The sequence below is a fragment of the Bombina bombina genome, chromosome 1 (assembly GCF_027579735.1).
Source record: "Bombina bombina isolate aBomBom1 chromosome 1, aBomBom1.pri, whole genome shotgun sequence".
Classification (NCBI taxonomy): domain Eukaryota; kingdom Metazoa; phylum Chordata; class Amphibia; order Anura; family Bombinatoridae; genus Bombina; species Bombina bombina.
In genome coordinates this window covers 1,048,051,373-1,048,070,161 of record NC_069499.1, presented here as the reverse complement: position 1 = coordinate 1,048,070,161, position 18,789 = coordinate 1,048,051,373, and the positions used below count along the sequence as shown (strand labels likewise).

At 37.9% G+C, this 18,789-nt stretch overlaps 1 protein-coding gene across 1 annotated transcript in view; it reads right to left on the bottom strand.

Annotated features, from left to right (window-relative positions):
- ZNF335 (zinc finger protein 335) overlaps nucleotides 1–16,421 on the bottom strand; it is a 168,661-nt gene extending 152,240 nt beyond the window's left edge. Inside the window, exon 1 of the mRNA XM_053688670.1 lies at nucleotides 16,179–16,421. The gene's annotated coding sequence lies outside the window, so the exon portion shown is untranslated. The remainder of the gene's footprint in view (nucleotides 1–16,178) is intronic.
- Between the last annotated feature and the right edge of the window lie 2,368 nt (nucleotides 16,422–18,789).

Below are 18,789 nucleotides of genomic sequence, written 5' to 3'. Positions count from 1 at the left end.
AGTTTGCAAATTGAAAAATAATTGCAGTAAAAAGGTTATTTGTTTTAAAAATGTTAAGACTTGGTGATATGATATTCTATAGCAACACAACAAAAATGCCTTGTAATTACATAGGGGCCAATTTATCATCGGTCTGTCCGACAGTCCGTCAGACATCGATGAATGCTAACAGCATACGCTGTCAGCATTTATCATTGCACAAGCAGTTCTTGTGAACTGCTTGTGCAATGCCGCCCCCCTGCAGATTTGCATCCAATAAAATAAAATAAATAATCAGCTCAAAAATTTAAAGTGAACAAAGTAACACTTTATTGGCAAATGCAATCAAGTCTCATGACACTATGTAGCCCCCAAGTCTGGGGATAAATAAATGTGATAACTCATTATGTAATATAGGCTAGATGTAGAGAAAAAAAGCCTCTTGATCAATCTTTACAAATATTAAAGTATAAAACTAAACCTGACCGGTCAGAGTGTACCCCAGTACCAACAGATACATTAAGATCAAATTACAGCTAATCAACGGAATGTATTTCGATAAACCACACCCAGCTGCACACAGAACCTTCACTAACCGTTGTGGAGGTATATCCTGGGCAGTTCACAATAGAGGGATCTAAGTTATCGACAATATACTCCTTCCAATAGGCAGCAAGTCAAAGCATATACAATGTATTAAAATTGCACATAAAAGTAGGTTAATCACAAGCCATGCATAAGGCCAAGCATAGAAAATATTTATAGAGAAATTTGGATCGAATAGTAGGATGCACAACTACACCCAACTGCTTCCAGAACCCCTGAATAGTGGATACAAGAGGTATACCCTGGGCAGATGTCTAAAAAGGGGATCTAAGTTGTGCAAACAAGTATTCAGCACCAAGCAAAAACAGACAGGGAGGCATTGAAGAGACACCCCCAACATACACATATAGTAGAAATGTGTTAGTACGGATGCCAGCAACGGATACAATGATTATTTCAAGTCCATGCAACACAGACCATTAGGATAGTATCATTCCTTATGGAACATATAAGCCTCCGTGGCTTTTAGTAATGTTGCGGTTTAATGTTTCACATACAGTCTAAGAAAACATCTCCATAAATTGACTGCCGTAAAGCTGGTAATCAGTGTATAAAAAGCTGATGCTTGGTGCAGACATGAACAGAAAAAGTCAAGTGATGTGTAACTTCCACATACTACACCTTCTTCGGTATCCGTTATGATGATGAGATCCTGCTTGGACACCCACAACTTTTTCAAGTTCCTGCTAGGGAGGTGACTTGCTCTAATTTCGCTGCAATTTCACAGCAGATTCAAGTAATGCTGAAGTCTGTACTCCGGAACAACTGTTGGGTCAGCTGATGCTGATGCGCGTTTCACCCCCTCGTCATTAGTGAGACAAGGCTTCATCAGGGCAGATATTTTGGTTGAAAAAGCGTGCCTTTTATAGCATTTTGATTAGTACGCACCTACTGACAGGTGAATTATGCTGCATCTGCCTTCTAGCTGTTTTCAATTTCTTTATACATACCTCAAGGTATAACATGATCAATACATATCTTAAAGACACATTGCCAAAGGGAAACCAGTGCAGAAAATATAATGTAACAAATGCAATAACAACATATATACAACTTCTTTGTTCAAGAGGCTATTCTAATGACATTTAAATATTGTAAGCCTGTAGATAGCTGGCATAATCCAGAGGATATCTAGATATGCCCAAAATTCTAATATTGATTAGAAATAACTGGAAAGAGAGTACTGTTCTATTAGAGTTAGGCTAGTACCGTTATTTTAAAGAAAACAAGCCATGTCAAGCTTGTCATTAAGGCCATTAGGGAACTGTGTATCCAACGTAAATATCCATCTGCATTCTTTTCTAAGGAGTGTTATATCATTGTCTCCACCCCTACCGTTTGTAATGCCTCTATCTATGTCAATTACTCTGAGAGTCAGGACTACAGTTATGAAATTTCTCAAAGTGTTTAGCAACATTGCTTTTCTGATTTTTGTTTTTTTATATCATCTCTGTGTTCAGTAATTTGATAGCTCGCTTAGTTTTTCCCACATAAAAAATGGGACATAAACATGACAACAGGTAGACCACCCCTTCAGTATTGCAATTTACAAAATGTTGCAACTTGTATAATTTTCCTGTGTGTGAGTGAAATTCTTTAGTTTTGGCCATGTATTTACATGTAACACATTTACCATAGGGATAGTTACCCCTTGGTTTATGATGTTGGAGCCAGTTCTTATTGTGTTGAGAGACCAATTGGCTTCTTACCAATTTATCTCATAGGCTAGGTGCCCTCCTAGCTATTAATCCAGGAAATTCTCCTACTTCACGAGCGATGTTTTCATCGCTCAGGAGAACATTCCAGTTTTTTGCAAGAATGTGGTGAAGAGCTGTCCAGTGACCATTAAACCCAGTAATTAGTCTAATTTTAGAATCTGCCTTTGTCTGTTTTGGGAAAAGCAGGCTCTCTCTATTGAGATGTCCTGCATCCTTTTTTGCCCCTTTTATTAATCGCTTTGAATATCCTCTTTCAATGAAATGTGTTTCCATTTCAGCAGCATGCTTTAAGTATTTTTCTCTAGAGAAACAATTCCTACGAAGTCTTAGAAATTGTCCTCTAGGAATGCCTCTCTTGAGATGTGCGGGTTGCTGGCTTTCGTACTAACACATTTCTACTATATGTGTATGTTGGGGCTGTCTCTTCAATGCCTCCCTGTCTGTTTTTGCTTGGTGCTGAATACTTGTTTGCACAACTTAGATCCCCTTTTTAGACATCTGCCCAGGGTATACCTCTTGTATCCACTATTCAGGGGTTCTGGAAGCAGTTGGGTGTAGTTGTGCATCCTACTATTTGATCCAAATTTCTCTATAAATATTTTCTATGCTTGGCCTTATGCATGGCTTGTGATTAACCCACTTTTATGTGCAATTTTAATACATTGGAAGGAGTATATTGTCGATAACCTAGATCTCTCTATTGTGAACTGCCCAGGATATACCTCCACAACGGTTAGTGAAGGTTCTGTGTGCAGCTGGGTGTGGTTTATCGAAATACATTCCGTTGATTAGCTGTAATTTGATCTAAATGTATCTGTTGGTACTGGGGTACACTCTGACCGGTCAGGTTTAGTTTTATACTTTAATATTTGTAAAGATTGATCAAGAGGCTTTTTTTCTCTACATCTAGCCTATATTACATAATGAGTTATCACATTTATTTATCCCCAGACTTGGGGGCTACATAGTGTCATGAGACTTGATTGCATTTGCCAATAAAGTGTTACTTTGTTCACTTTAAATTTTTGAGCTGATTATTTATTTTATTCTTTAAAAAGAGTGCTGAAATCCCTGTCTTTTATGGAAATAAGTATACTTTGTTTCGACTTTCTTACTGTATGTTTCTAAACATAAATTTTCAAAGGGTCTGCACCATTAGTTGTATGCAACTTTAAAGGTATAAGCAATTGTTGTATTATACCAATTCATCCCATAAAGCTAGCAATTGCTTCCCACTTTGATGTCTTGCTCGAATATATATATATTATTATACTTTATTTATGAAGTGCCAACAAATTCTGCAGCGCTGTCCATGGATACATTTCATTTAAATAAAACAAATTATATAAAAACGTGTAAGAGACCGGGCAAAATTTACAAACACATACAGGAGGAATTGAGGGCCCTATTCCCGTGGGAACTTACAATCTAGAAGGGTAGGAGGTTGAGAAACAGAAGGATATATATATATATATATATATATATATATATATATACACACACATACATACATATATACATACTGAATATAAGAAAGAATCACTGCAAACCATGGAAATCTTTCATCAAAGTTGAAGGGTATATATATATATATATATCCAAGTTATAACACAAGCACTCACTGGATTTGATACAGGTGAAATAAAAAGTGTTTTATTCCATATAAACATGTGACATTTCGGGGGTGTTCACCATTGGTCTGATGAAGGGGTGAACACCCCGAAACGTCACTTGTCCAGTGAGTACTTGTGTTATAACTTGGATATTTTAACTTTCTATAGCAGACTGGCAGAATTAAAATTTACTGTTCGTGGGGAGTGCACCTATTTCAGTGGATTATATATATATATATATATATATATATATATATATATATATATATATATATATATATATATATATATATATATATATATATATACACACATATATACACACACACACACACATATTAAATATATATATATGTGTGTGTGTGAAAAGAGAGAGACTCATTTCTAAGTGCCATCCTTTAGGAAGCATATAGAATACATCAGCAGTATAAGCATGGAGCAGCAGGCCCTCCAAGATAAACATATAGACCCCAGCAGTACAGTAGAGCAGGTTCCCAGACTGACCCTGTGGGAACGTACAGCAGACATCAGCGAGGCTGTACATGAACCTGTCCTCATGCACACTGAGTAAGGGCAAAGAACGAAGCAAAACTGGCTCCTCAGAGACACTGCAGAAAAATTTTCACTAAAACAAAAACTTATTGCAGTAAATGATAAAAAGTTCTGCCTTCTGATGACTAACATTTCTTAAAATAAATCTACCAACTCATTTAGCCTATGTTGGGTACAATGTATTTTAAAGTATCATAAACTTGTATAGCACAGCAATGGGAGCTACCGTTATACTGACAGCAATACAATAAAAACAGTACGAATTGTGTCTCTCCCACATCATCACCTCAGGCAGTATTGTGACAAGCAGAAAAGTCTGTGGGTGTAGTTCACTGTTACTACACAAACACTTTTTAAATGATTCACATTGAAACATTTATTTTTGATTGCCAGTATCAGTTTAAATAATACAAAAAGGAAGTAACCCACCCGGCTGAAACTTCATGGAAACCCCCAAAGCCTAGGGGAATAAGGTGATGTCCAGTGTCTGGTTCCATATCAGATTGTGGAGATGAATCACTTCATAGGAAATGAACAGGTCTTATGCGTGAGTCACAGAGTACCTGCTTCTCATTAAATACAAAGACATGTACATGCATATAGATCTGTGTAACTTACTGGAACATATATTTATACTGTATGTGCAGCAAATACACAAGAAAAGAGGGGTTAGGTTCTTTGATAGATTCAAATGCATATATTTTGCTTAAAGAGACATGGAATATGAAAGGACAGCAGTTAAACATGCTAAAATTAATGTTTGCAATAAAAATGTTAAAGGGACATAGTGCTATTGCATTTCTTAAATATGTTTTTTTTTTTTTAAATATAATATATTTCTTTGCAAAAATGTCCATGTTTGCACTCCCTTCATTTACTTAATTATGCAAAGCCATTCACGGATGGCTCTACATATAGCCCTCGGGAGCGCAGGCCGCCATATTGGTTCCCATAATTCTCTTCTCTATCGACCGACTAACAAGCATAGAATGATATATGCTATGAGCACTTGCAGACTTGCTCTGTGAAATACGCAAGCGCAAATACTTTGACACACGCTTCACATTGATGAGACATGCGTGTATGTAGTAACACTTATTGAATATTCATTTCAGCAATTATAATAAACAATATGATTGGTTGATTGCTTGGACCCATTTAAGTTACATTATACCAGGGCTGTCAGCTATTTCTAGACAGCTTCTTCAAAATCAAAAAAGTATGGTAAGGATTATTATTTTAAAACAATTTAGAATCAGACGAAACTACTTGTTTTTAAAAAAACACACTTTTCTGACCCTCTATGTAAAAGATTTTTTAATTTAATGTGAAACAGTAAGTTCATAATTGTTTACAAAGGAGTATAGGGTCTCTTCTGCTCATTGGCTGATACACAGTAAAACTTTAGTTTTATTCATCCCTGGAACATACATTAATTAAAGCACAGTAATAAAAATGTAATGTCTCTTTAACCACCAATGATAAGATCTGTTACAAAGCAAATATATATTTTCATATATACTAATACAATAAACATACAGCCATACAAATATATACCCATGTGTAGACTCAAGCTTGCAAAATGAAACTTTCGCAATTAAAATAGAGAATGCAATTTTGAACTTTCAAATGTACTTAATTTTAATTTGTTCTCTCGTTATCCTTTGATGGAAAGCATGCCTAGGTAGGTTCAGGAGCAGCAATGCATTACTGGCAGTTAGCTCATGATTGGTGGCTGCATATATATGCCTCATGTCCCATTAATACATTGGGTCTCCTTTAACAAAAGATACAAAGAGCAAGATTTATCAAGGGCAAGGAGAATTCTCCAGTTAATTCTCCTATGGGTTCCCTGCAGCTCGCCTTTAGAGAAGCAAATATGTGTGCTCAAATTTATCAAAAATAATCTTTCTTTTTTTTTTGTGCTTCTGCATGGGCTGAGGGGATGTAAAGATTCATTTCTCCAGTCAAATTAGTATCTGCGCCTTATTTATCAATGAAAATAAGCAACTATTCTTCATGTAAGTTGTATATGAACCAATAGCAATATTTATAAAGCCCCTCTAGTAGTTTTGTTAAAGTGAAGGTAAAGTTTTGCGTTTTTGTAAGCTTTATTATATTAACCATCTAGTATATAGTAAGATCGCTAACTTTTTTTAAAATATTTGTATGTATGTATATATATATATATATATATATATATATATATATATATATATATATATATATATATATATATATATATATATATATATATATATATATATATACATACAGGGAGTGCAGAATTATTAGGCAAATGAGTATTTTGACCACATCATCCTCTTTATGCATGTTGTCTTACTCCAAGCTGTATAGGCTTGAAAGCCTACTACCAATTAAGCATATTAGGTGATGTGCATCTCTGTAATGAGAAGGGGTGTGGTCTAATGACATCAACACCCTATATCAGGTGTGCATAATTATTAGGCAACTTCCTTTCCTTTGGCAAAATGGGTCAAAAGAAGGACTTGACAGGCTCAGAAAAGTCAAAAATAGTGAGATATCTTGCAGAGGGATGCAGCACTCTTAAAATTGCAAAGCTTCTGAAGCGTGATCATCGAACAATCAAGCATTTCATTCAAAATAGTCAACAGGGTCGCAAGAAGCGTGTGGAAAAACCAAGGCGCAAAATAACTGCCCATGAACTGAGAAAAGTCAAGCGTGCAGCTGCCAAGATGCCACTTGCCACCAGTTTGGCCATATTTCAGAGCTGCAACATCACTGGAGTGCCCAAAAGCACAAGGTGTGCAATACTCAGAGACATGGCCAAGGTAAGAAAGGCTGAAAGACGACCACCACTGAACAAGACACACAGGCTGAAACGTCAAGACTGGGCCAAGAAATATCTCAAGACTGATTTTTCTAAGGTTTTATGGACTGATGAAATGAGAGTGAGTCTTGATGGGCCAGATGGATGGGCCCGTGGCTGTATTGGTAAAGGGCAGAGAGCTCCAGTCCGACTCAGACGCCAGCAAGGTGGAGGTGGAGTACTGGTTTGGGCTGGTATCATCAAAGATGAGCTTGTGGGGCCTTTTCGGGTTGAGGATGGAGTCAAGCTCAACTCCCAGTCCTACTGCCAGTTTCTGGAAGACACCTTCTTCAAGCAGTGGTACAGGAAGAAGTCTGCATCCTTCAAGAAAAACATGATTTTCATGCAGGACAATGCTCCATCACACGCGTCCAAGTACTCCACAGCGTGGCTGGCAAGAAAGGGTATAAAAGAAGAAAATCTAATGACATGGCCTCCTTGTTCACCTGATCTGAACCCCATTGAGAACCTGTGGTCCATCATCAAATGTGAGATTTACAAGGAGGGAAAACAGTACACCTCTCTGAACAGTGTCTGGGAGGCTGTGGTTGCTGCTGCACGCAATGTTGATGGTGAACAGATCAAAACACTGACAGAATCCATGGATGGCAGGCTTTTGAGTGTCCTTGCAAAGAAAGGTGGCTATATTGGTCACTGATTTGTTTTTGCTTTGTTTTTGAATGTCAGAAATGTATATTTGTGAATGTTGAGATGTTATATTGGTTTCACTGGTAAAAATAAATAATTGAAATGGGTATATATTTGTTTTTTGTTAAGTTGCCTAATAATTATGCACAGTAATAGTCACCTGCACACACAGATATCCCCCTAAAATAGCTATAACTAAAAACAAACTAAAAACTACTTCCAAAACTATTCAGCTTTGATATTAATGAGTTTTTTGGGTTCATTGAGAACATGGTTGTTGTTCAATAATAAAATTAATCCTCAAAAATACAATTTGCCTAATAATTCTGCACTCCCTGTATATATATATATATATATATATATATATATATATATATATATATATATATATATATATATATATATATATATATATATATATATATATATATATATATATATACACATACATACATATACACAGGTAGCCCTCAGTTTACGCCGGGGTTAGGTTCCAGAAGGAATGGTTGTAAATCGAAACCATTGTAAATTGAAACCCAGTTTATAATGTAAGTCAATGGGAAGTGAGGGAGATAGGTTCCAGACCCCTCTCAAAATTGTCATAAGTAACACCTAATACATTATTTTTAAAGCTTTGAAATGAAAACTTTAAATGCTAAACAGCATTATAAACCTAATACAATAATCACACAACACAGAATATATAATTAAACTAAGTTAAATGAACAAAAACATTTGCTAAACAGCATTATAAACCTAATAAAATAATCACACAATACAGACTTCACTTGCATTTTTCTGCAAACAGTTCTTTCTATGCATTCCAATCTGGACTGATTTATAGACAGGAAGATCTTGTTCCTTTGAAATCTGCTTGATAGCTCAGGTCTGGTTAAACTGATTAATTTCAGCTTGCTTGGCTTTGCTGCAACACAAGCGGACAGCTCCACCTACAGGCTATTTTAATAAATGCACTGCTTCTCAATGCTTTTCAATAGCAGTCACATGACTGGAAAAAAAGGTTGTTATTCTGAAACGGTGTAAATTGAACCGTTTGCTGCTGATCACAGAGCTGCTACTGTGATCAGCCTAATATAACTTGGGCTGTGTTGATCAAAAGCATTGGGGGTTTATTTGTGGGGGTTACAAATATATATATATATATATTGTTTTTGCTGCTGATCACTGAGCTGCTACTGTGATCAGCCTAATATCACAGTGATCAGCCTGTCAGGGCTTTGATCAGTGCCCAAAAGTTTATTTGTGGGGATCTTTAGTTATTATTAACCCCTTCCCTGCTGTTCCCAATCACTACCCTTCCCACTTCCTTTTTTTTTTTTTAGTTTCTAAAAAAAAAAAAATAATATATAAAAAAATATTTATAATAATAATATAATATAATATTTTTTAAAAAAATCTGAGGGAATAGGGTGGGTGGTAATTGGGAGGTGGTAATTGGGGTGGTTTAGTAGGATTTTGGGGAAGGTGAAGTGGTAATTCGTATTGAAAAAAATCCCTTATGGCACGCTATTCAGCAGAAGAGGCTTATGCCATTCTTGCCGAAGATTCAGGGAGTGAAACCCTCTCTGCTCTGTCTGACAGCGCAACCCTTACGGCATCAGATATAGAGCCCCTGAGTGATACATCTGATGCTGGTGCTCCCTGCCCGCCACCTAAAAGGAGGCGTCGCACAAATGACCAAAATTGGCTACCCCCAAATTTCACTGCCCCAGAAATGCCAGAATTTACTGAGACTCCTGGCATCACAAGTGATGTTCCAGTATGGGAGCCAATAAACTATATGTCACTGATTCTGACAGATGCCATGTTTGAGCATATAGTTGCTCAAACAAATTTATATGCCAGCCAGTATCTGTCCAAAAATCCCCAATCTCTGTATGTCAGAAAAAATACCTGGCACCCCACTGACATACCAGAGATTAAAAAGTTTTGGACTCTGACATTTATAATGGGGATTGTGAAGAAACCCAGCATTCGTTCATACTGGAGCCAGAACCCCATCCTGGCTACCCCTCTTTTTCCAGGGGTTATGAAGAGGGACAGATATGAACAATTGCTGCGGTTTCTCCATTTTAATGATAATACCAAGTGCTCCCCCAGAAATGACCCCCTGCATGACAGGCTATATAGACTAAGGCCCCTGATAAGCCATCTGTCCCAAAAATTTAAAGAAGTTTACATACCTGAGCAGGACATTTGCATTGATGAGTCCCTCATGAAATGTAACCATCCAAGAGGTCCCACTATGGGGTAAAATGTTATAAGCTCTGTGAATGCAGTACTGGGTATACCTGGGCATTTCGCATCTACCAGGGAAAGGATAGCCACTTGGATCCACCTGGCTGCCCAGATTCAGTTGGCACAAGTGGGAAAATTGTGTGGGATCTCCTACTACCCCTGCTAAATAAAGGGTACCATTTGTGGCTCGATAATTTTTACACCAGCACAGAGCTATTAAAATTTTTATTTTGAAACCGTGGCCTGTGGCACGAGAAAAAAATCGCAAAGGTTTCCCCCAGAAGATGACATATGGGAAAAAAAGAGTAGCACAACGTCAGCTTTACGCCACAATGAGCTACTGGCCCTTCGGTACACTGATAAAAAAGATGTGTACATGCTCTCCACAATGCACGATGAAGCTACAGTGCCAGTGTCTGTGAAGGGAAGATCTGCACAGATCCTAAAGCCAAAGTGCATTGTGGAGTACAACAAAAACATGGGGGGGTAGATTTAGCTGACCGGTGCCTGCAGCCATATCTAATTCAAAGAAAAACTAGAACTTGGTACAAAAAAGTAGCTTTTTATATTATGCAGATCGCAGTATATAATGCATATGTGCTGTACAAAAAATCGCCTTATACTTTTTTGGAATTTGTGTTAAATGTAACATCTGATATTTTGTTTAACCAGACCCCTAATCCTCCCACTGTTCAATCTGAAAATGTCGAGCGACTCTGTGGCAGGCATTTTCCCACTAGGATCCCCCCCACTGCCTGCAAATTAACACCCCAGCAAAGATGCAGAGTCTGCAATAAAAAAGGAGGGAGGAGGGATTCTAGTTACCACTGCCCTGACTGCCCCTCTCAACCTGGCCTCTGTATCACTGATTGCTTTCGAATATATCACACAGAGTTAAACTTTTAATTTGAAAGCAATCTGTATGTGTTCCTAATTTATTTTATTTTATTATTCTGTATTCCTAACTTCATAAATCCCCTGACCTTGTCCTGTCCCTTTATATGTTAAGCCCATCCACTCTAAGGCCATTATAAGTTATACAAAACAACTAAAATACTCCTTTTAGAATATCCTGAGTTATCCACTTTTGCAAATGGTATGTCATGAGGGGGGTAATTTTCATTCCTGGGCTGCCATACTGTCTCAAAGGCAACATAGGTCCAGAAAATCAATGTGCCAAATTTCTATGCAGACCCTATATTGGGCCCTGTAACTTCCTAAAACCACATAAAACCTGTGCATAGGGGGTATTGTTGCACTCATGGGAGATCACTGAACACAGATATGGGTGTATTATAGCAGTAAAAAATATAAGGATGATTATCTAAATAGAAAAAAAGCAGTGTCTGTGTGAAAAAAGCAAATAAAAAAATATGACCACTAAATTTGACCAGGTTTTGTGACTAAGTGGCTACAAAAAAATACTAAACATAGTCCTTTTTCAATACTGGGTTGTCTACTTTTGCAAATGGTATGCCATGGTGGGGTAATTTTCATTCCTGCGCTGCCATACTGTCTCAAAGGCAACAAAGGTCCATAAAATCAATGTGCCAAATTTCCATGCAAATTGGCAGACCCTATATTGGGCGCTGTAACTTCCTGAAACCACATAAAACCTGTACATAGGGGGTATTGTTGTACTCATGGGACATCGCTGAACACAAAGATGGGTGTATTATAGCAGTAAAACATAAAAGGATGATATAAACAGCAAAAAGGCAGTGTTTTTGTGATAAACTAAAACATGAACATTACCTTTGGCCAGATGTTGTGACTAAGTGGCTATAAACAAAGACTAAACATAGTCCTTTTTCATAGTCTCAAAGAGGACAAAGGCCCAGAAAATGAATGTGCCAATTTTCCATGTAAATGGGCAGACCCCATATTTGGCCCTGTAACTTCTGTAAACCCCATAAAACCTGTACATGGGGGGTACTGTTTTACTCGTAGGACCTTGACAAACACTAATATGTGTGTTTTATAGCAGCAAAACATAAAAGGTTGATGACAGAAACAGCCAAAGTGCAGTGTTTGTGCAAAAAACGCATACAAAAAAAATGACCACTACATATGGCCAGATGTTATGCCTAAGGGGCTTCACAAAAAGATGTGACATGGCCCTTTTGGAATACCCTAGGGTGTCTTCTTTTGAAAATGGTATGCCATGATGGGGTAATTTTCATTCCTGGGCTGCTATAATGTCTCAAAGAGGACATAGGCACAGAAAATTAAGGTGCCAAATTTCCATGCATAAAGACTGAAATGGGCAGACCCCATATTTGGCCCTGTAACTTCTGTAAACCCTATAAAACTTGTACATGGGGGTACTGTTTTACTCGTAGGACCTTGACAAACACTAATATGTGTGTTTTTTAGCAGCAAAACATAAAAGGTTGATGACAGAAACAGCCAAAGTGCAGTGTTTGTGCAAAAAACGCATGCAAAAAAAATTACCATTACATTTGGCCAGGTGTTGTGACTAAGGGGCTTCACAAAAAGACGTGACATGGCCCTTTTGGAATACCCTTGGTTGTCTACTTTTGTAAATGGTATGCCATGATGGGGTAATTTTCATTCTTGGGCTGCTATAATGTATGAAAGGCAACTTAAGCCCAGAAAATGAATGGGCCCGATTTCTATGTAAATGGGTAGGCCGTATGTTGGGCCTTGTAAATTCCAGAAATCTCAGAAAACCTGTACATGGGGGGTATCGTTATACTCATGGGACATCGCTAAACACAAGTATGGGTGTTTTATTGCAGTAACATATCAGGATGATGATATTCACAATAAAATCATTTGGAAAGCTTAAAATTTCTTAATTTCTCACACTTACTTTGATTTTTTTTTTATATAATATTATAGTTGAGAAATAAATCTTTTATGCCAAAAGAAAGCCCTATCTGTCCTCTAAAAAACAATATATAATTAGTGTGGGTGCACTTAATGTGAAAGGGGTAAATTATGGTTGAAAAGACATATAGCTGAAATTCAAGGTTTCGTTTACGTTCAGAACTTGAACAATTGCCTATGTCATGAAAGGGTTAAAGTACCCTTAATTTTATATGTATTTACATTTGCAATAATCGAACCTTGTAAAGTTTACCTTCACTTTAACACTCCTCTTCAACAAAGATCTGTTTTCATTATTTTGCGCTTCTTTTTATATATATTATTTTTGCACCCTTTTATATATTGTTTTTGCGCTCCAGTATACATTATTATTGTGCTTTGTTATATAATATTTTTGCGCCTTGTTGAGCCCTTTTTTTTTCCCCTTTTGCTTCTACAACTGGTAGAGAATAGATTTCTAGAAATTATGGAAAACTTTAGTGCACTATAGGAGAAAAGAAATAATATATTTGTAACTAGTTGAATTAACGTGAAGGTAAAGTTACCTATTTGATGATCTGGAGTTACATTCTTTGTCCCAAATAAATACGACTTTCATTCATCAAGTTTTTCAAAATTATCGGTAAATGAATTATCGCCGTAATCTAACTATTTTTTAAGGTTAGCCAATTCAACCCGTTATTTTTTTTTTTTTTTACTGGATCACGTTCTGAAAACATCCAATTGAAATTCTGGCCGTTAGGCGGCCGTCAAACTACGTCACCCACCTCCTTTTTAAACTGCACATGCGCTATAGTTTTATTATTCATATTGGAATCAAAGCGAGCTCCAGTTTTGCAATTTTATTATGAATATCCGCATTATGTCATATGCTTTTTACGGATTTCAGAGTATCACATGCGCAGTAGCTGGAGAATTCGCTGATTCGCGCATTAGTGACGATCATCGTGAAGGCGCTTTAGAGATCCGTATAGAGCAGGTGGGACCTCTCTATACGTCACAGCACAGAAAATCAGGAAGTAGTGGTTATTTAAAAACTATCAAAATATTAAAAGAATATTAAAATAAACTTTGCGATCAGCTTCTTCTACTATTATTTGATGCATTGACGTCTTCAAAATTAAAGGGACATTGAACCCAATTTTTTTCTTTTGTGATTCAGATTGAGCATGACATTTTAAGCAACTTTCTAATTTACACCTATTATCAAATTTTCTTCATTCTCTTGGTATCTTTATTTGAAATGCAAGAATGTAAGTTTAGATGCTGGCCCATTTTTGGTGAACAACCTGGGTTAACCTTGCTGACTGGTGGATAAATTCATCCACCAATAAAATGGTGCTGTCCAGAGTTTTGAACCAAAAAAAAACCCTTAGATGTCTTCTTTTTCAAATAAAGATAGCAAGAGAACAAAGAAAATTTGATAATAGGAGTAAATTTGAAAGTTGCATGCTCTATCTGAATCATTAAAGAAAAAAATTGGGTTCAATGTCCCTTTAAGAAAACTTTACCTTCACTTTAATTAAGCATACTATAGGAAATATGACTAAAACAATCAAATGTAACCCTTTTTTGGGCACACCTAGGACAACGGGAACAGAGTAGGAGAATTTTACAATCGAACTTGACCAATTTTAGGCACATTTTTGAATGATAAATAGGGGTGTTTTTTGTGTGCGCATTTTTAGGCGCAAATATAGGAGAATAGCAATGATAAATCTTGCCCCAAAAGAATGAATCCAATTTCATAATAGAAGTAAACTGGAAAGTTGTTTAAAATGAAAATGCTCTGTCTAAATGATAAAAGAAAAAATGTGGGTTTCATGCCCATTTAAATCAGAAATTTAAATTGTTATCATTTATTTTATTATCTCTAGCGCATTCACAAATGTCACAGTGGTGGTGTTCTGTCGAGAACTCCAACTCGTCAAAAACTCCAATCTGACGTCACTTCCGGTGACTCTTATTTTAATATCTGTTTTGTCTCTGGGGGGCCACCGCAGACCTTTTGGCATACAGCCCAAGTAAACCTTGGGGAATGAGGTTTACAACGGGGCTTTGCCCCCCTTGAACCCCCCAGGCAGAGGCAAAATAGATAGTGAAGATAGGCGATTACAGGCCTATCTGATTGGTTGTGAATCCGGTCACTCACAGGACACGGAAGTGATGTCAGATTGTTGTTATCGACAGAACAGTGGCTACACAAATAGGGATACAAAATGACACTGACTTATAGTGGCGGAAAATGTAAAACATAATTATTTAATAGATTTGTTTAGTCTGTTTTGTTTTTTAATCTTGTCGCAAATCCTTGCCATTGTATACCCCTATCGCTATACAAATAAATTGATATATAAACCTCACCTCAGATAAAGTTGGCACTCAGATACAGTGACGTTTTGGGGGATCTTACCCCTTCTTCAGACTAAGTGCAGGTGGTGAGATTCCCAAAACTTTACTGTATCTACTAAACTACATACATGCTTACAATATATTTTGCTACAAGTTGAAATGTACCTGATCACTGAAAACACCAACCATAAACAAAAACTTTTGAAATCAATGTTTATTACTTTCATGTGCTCATATGGATTTGTAATTCACTGCTACTTAACACGAAACGACCGGTGTGTGTGTGTGTGTGTGTGTAGTGTGTATTATATATATATATATATATATATATATATATATATATATATATATATATATATATATATATATACACACACATATATATATATCAAATCGAAAGAACATACAGCATGTGTGATGTGTCTGCTTTGTTGTTATCATCGTCTCTTTCTCTTGTCGGTGTCATTCCCAGAACTAAAAATAAGACAAACCAAATTTTACAAAACTCCACAAACAGCACCTCATGTACCTTTAGCTAAGACCCCTTTCCCAGTACTACAGTCCGCTGTCTGTATTAGGTTATGTTCCCTGCGGGGTCCTCTCCCCCAGGCTGTCCTTGCATTGCCTGCTCACAGCCGCCATCTTGTTACGGACTTTCCAAACACTTACCCTCTCTAAGACAAAGGTTCTATGAATCGTTTCAATAAAATCTAATCTCTTTTTAACACGTTGTTGATATTTTCTTACCTTTTTCCCTTTGCAGACTTTTTGGCTTCTTATTAGGGCACGCAAAATACTCCTCTCTGGCACCTATCGAGGACAGCAACGAATCACTCCGCAGTCACTGTGCCATATTGTTTGTTAGTTGTATCCTGTTTACTGAAGGATGCGTAATTTAAAATATATATCTATATATAGATAGATATACGAAACGAAATAACTATAAATAATTTAATATATTACTTTTTTATGATACAAAATGGGGCACTATATTTAAAATAACTGTGGCGGATGGATATGACAGAATAACCAAATCAACAAAATGATAGCTATGTGAACTGTACTCTCGCGCAGCTTGTGTTGAGGTCGCCATGTTATGTGTGGGCAAATAAAGTATGAAATCTGCGTTCTGCAGCCATTTAGCTCTTAGGTTTCACTGCGTGGACCACACAATCCTAAAGGAGACGTAGAACATCTCCCAGAAGTCTGACATGCACTTCTACAGTTACAGCCCTGCTAAATTAAAATATAGCTAATTAAACAGAACTAATTTGCATATCTGGTATGACTATAAGGGCTATCTCTTCTTTTAAAGTATTTTGTTGAATAAGAGATTATAATGTAATTTGCAACAAACGGATTTGACTTCAGAAACATTTTTTATTGAACAATAAATACCAGAAATTACACAAGAAACCCACCTGGCCAGAGAACACCTAAGAAAACAGACTAATAAACTTCTTGATTTGAGCTGAAACGGGGAGAGTCCACTGCTGCATTCATTACTTTTGGGAATTCAGAACCTGGCCACCAGGAGGAGGCAAAGACACCCAGCCAAAGGCTTAAATACCTCCCTACTTCCCTCATCCTCCAGTCATTCTTTGCCTTTCGTCACAGGAGGTTGGCAGAGAAGTGTCGGAAGATTAAAGATAGTGTCGATTGGAGGGTAGTACGCTTCAAAATGGGCCTGGAGTTTTAAGTAATCCTGTCAGCCTCTCAGTGAGAGCAAGGATGAATGTTAGAGTCCGGAGATGCAGGGAGAGTCTGTGAAACCATCCCGACTCATGTTAACAGCTCCTTAACAATCAGCGTTGACGAGTTTTGCTGCCTGCTTTCTTCACTCAAGTCCATGTCAGAAGCGAGGCTACTACCTGTCACACTTGAAGATCGTTTCATTTTACTTTGATGTTTGAATATAATGCAAACGAGGAAGTCAGGGTCTCAGTGGGACACCTTTATCTTTATGGAATCAAGGGTTAATATCTCCTGAGGGGGGTTATTGAACAGGGGGAACTTTAATCATGTTTGTTATGTGATTCTGTCTGCTAATGTGTAGTGATGCTTGGGCTCGTGGCTATATCGGAACGTAACAGCCTTTTTTTGTCAGACTGCGCGGCTCTTGTGGCCTTGGCGTGCTTTTCTCTGGCCTGCATGGTGTACCTTGTGACTAGACGTGGTCATGTTCTGCACTCCATTCCGTATTCCTGACCGTGTGGCGAAGGAGAGAGTCTGTTTCGCTTGTTGTCTGGGTCCCAGGAGGTGGTGAGTGCCCCAGCCATTGGGGGTGTAAGGTGCCGTTTTTATTTTTTTTCTTCTGTCCATAGTTTCCATCCAAGTTATGGAGGATTCTGACTTTTTGGAGACGAATGTCTCTGATTCAGATTCTATTTCTTGCGAAGAGTCTGGGTAATCCATGCCCATCAGTTATGTTCCGAATGCCGCTTTAGAGTGCTCTCCTCTCCCGCAACAGTGAACTTAGAGTCCGCAGAGCCTTCCGCCACTGGGGATCACACATCCCGTGAGGCGCTTGCCCTAGAACCTTCCTTAGCTAAGCAAGCAGGTGTCTCTAATGCCGACACCCCTTCTCCGGAAGGCGGCTTGTTTCCTCCAGAGGTTACTGCACGGTTCCGCATGGCCATATCTTTGGCGTTGACACATTTACAACTTCCTGGGAGGAAGGTGTTGATGAGTTACTGTCCGTGTTCTGTTAACCAGGGCTAGTCAGGCGTGGGATCGTCTGGGTCAGATCAGCCATCTGGGGAAGCGGTTTCCTCTGAAGCTTCAGGGGCCCAACCCTCGGGTCAGGGTCGTCAGTTGCCCCGGCGGAGGTAAGTCTTGCTTTTTGTTGTAGACTGGCACGCCTTCGTGTCCTTCTGCAGCATGTTTTGGCGGTGCTGGAGGATCCCAATCCTAATGGGTTGAGGGGTCCTCTGTCTTCGGTTCCAGACGGCAAGCTGGGTTAGACGGGGGAGGGGGGATGAAGTTAATCTCCTTGTCGTTTCTTTTTTGGATATCTTATTCCAGTTCTGAGCTTCGGGAAAATGGGGTCTCTGATTGGCTGGTCCTGTTAGTGTGCCCATTCTTCTTGGGTGTTCACCTGCGGGTGCTGCCCACTTTTTCTTTGATTCGGTTATGATGTATTTTATTTCTTTTGAGAAGCTCATGTCTGTTATAATTTTTCCGTTGGGAAACATTTCTTCTCTGCAATTTGATACTAGCGATTTTGTGATCGCTTGGGCACTTCCGCGGAAGTTGCATGTTAAGGTGTTAGTACATTGTTATGTCTATAGTTCCTTTTCTCGATTCCTATTGAGGTTTCGATTTTTCTGTGGCCTGGGTCAGTTCTGAGGGCCCTATG